The 1,876-nt window shown below is 35.3% G+C and overlaps 1 long non-coding RNA gene across 1 annotated transcript; it reads left to right on the top strand.

Moving 5' to 3' along the window:
• The first annotated feature begins 635 nt into the window (after positions 1-635).
• On the top strand, positions 636-1,702 carry LOC103460757 (uncharacterized). Its single transcript, XR_532988.1, has 3 exons — positions 636-743; positions 880-984; positions 1,660-1,702. It is a non-coding gene; the product is annotated as an uncharacterized LOC103460757 (long non-coding RNA).
• Positions 1,703-1,876: the final 174 nt, after the last annotated feature.

Raw genomic sequence — 1,876 nt, 5'->3', positions numbered from 1 at the left:
GTGCAACGGTTGTAATGCAGACTAGGAACAAACAGCAGAAGATAATTTCATAAATGAGCTTTCTTTCTTTCTTTCCCTTTAATTACCCTTTGAAATCAATAAACCGGTTTTGAATTTGAGTTTAATCAAACCTCTGTTCTGTTCTGATCCATATTTTTTCCATCCACTATTACTTTAACTTTTTTTTTTCCAATGAGCTTCACGTGTCAGAGGTTGGAAGGCCTCTGTGCCATCACAGCTTCATCTCCCTCCACAGATTCTTAATCAAGTTGCCACTGTGGCTCATTTTTAAACACATTTCTTACAGAAACATGTTGATAAGATTACAATATTTGAGACTTAACTGTGCCCATTTATCTTTAAGTTTAAAAATTTTTGAGCTAATAGTTTGTTTTAGCTCTGACCTCATTTTGTTGTGTGCTGAGTAAATACACGATGCTGAGTAAAGATATGATGCTGAGTAAATACATCAATTCAACTGAATATTTATCAAGGGTGTTGTTTGTTCTGAAACCTGGAAAACAAGAAACTCTTTCTATTGAAAGTTCCAACGAATCGTAATGGAGACTGGATCTGTTCACCGTTTGTCTTTGTGGTTACTGAGTACGGATGTCTGATCCTGTTCAGCGTCTGTGAACGTTGTTTTTAGGGTGGGGAAAAGTCAGTGTGCTGCTCYTTCTGCCTCATTTCAAACCAGGTGAACCAAGACTGAAGCTGCAGGCTGAAACTCACCAGACAAGAAGGTAAAACTTGACCACAAATTTGATGATGATGATGATGATGATGATGATGATGATGATGATGATGGTTGTTTTTTCATTTTCATTTTATGTTTGTATTGGGATTCATGTAAGTTGTGCGTTATGTTTCTGTCTGTAGAAAATAAAGTTATCGCCACGAGTTGCATCCCAGTCATCTCCACCATGAAGATCCTGAGTTTGTCTTGGTTTGGATTCACCATGTTGACTTTGGTCCATGCAGTCTGTGAGTATTTACTGCAGCAGTATGAGCTGGTATTTACATTTTTTGAAGTATGGAGTAATTACTCTGTACAATAGGAAATCTACAATGATTAATAACCTTTTAGTTAATTACCTYTTCAATTACATCATCTGAAGGAGAAATCCCTGTCAGATATCTTTGCASCTGCAGTTCTGGAWAATCTTTATTTAGCCTGCCTTGTTTTGGGTCTGCATGTCTGCATTTCATTGCCATGAACTTCATTTAACCTCAGTTATCTGTCCTGGGTTAAAATTTCACAACAAGATCTGTCTGCTACCAGCTCATGTGCATTGAGACCGTTTATGTGCAAAACTCGCTTTATGACTTTTGAAGCTGTTTTGACTGTTGGTAAACCTTCAGTTTCCTAAACCTGAAACATATAATTTGTTCTAAAGGAGCTGAAGTTAATAAAATAGAGATTTTAAAACAGGTGCAACATTGGTAATAAAAGAGAATCCCTTTACTTACCACCAAAAACATGTTTAAAAAAAATCACAAGAAAGGATTTTGAAAGTATCTCTGGATTCATGTATAATTGTGGAAAATAAAGTTGTAAAATAAAGTCTCATGAAATCTGCTGACTTAAGCAATGTTTGCACTGATAGATTATTAAGTAGATTATTTTTACATATTCATATATTTTCATTCTTTCTGCAGCCATTCCAGTCACAGAAGAACCTGTTAGTGCAGCAGAAGGTAAAYCWTTTCCTGTTTTTTTCTTTTATCAACCATTCTTTGTGTTTCCTGTCAATAAGGAAAACATGACGATGCATCACAACAAGCTCTGTAGAACTGATAAAATGTGTGTGAAAACCTCACTTTTATGACTCATGAAGTTGATTGCTTAAATAATCTACAGTAAATTAAATATAAC

Source organism: Poecilia reticulata, unplaced genomic scaffold (assembly GCF_000633615.1).
Source record: "Poecilia reticulata strain Guanapo unplaced genomic scaffold, Guppy_female_1.0+MT scaffold_284, whole genome shotgun sequence".
NCBI lineage: Eukaryota > Metazoa > Chordata > Actinopteri > Cyprinodontiformes > Poeciliidae > Poecilia > Poecilia reticulata.
Note: the sequence above shows the minus strand (reverse complement) of the source record. Positions and strands in the feature narration are given on the sequence as shown.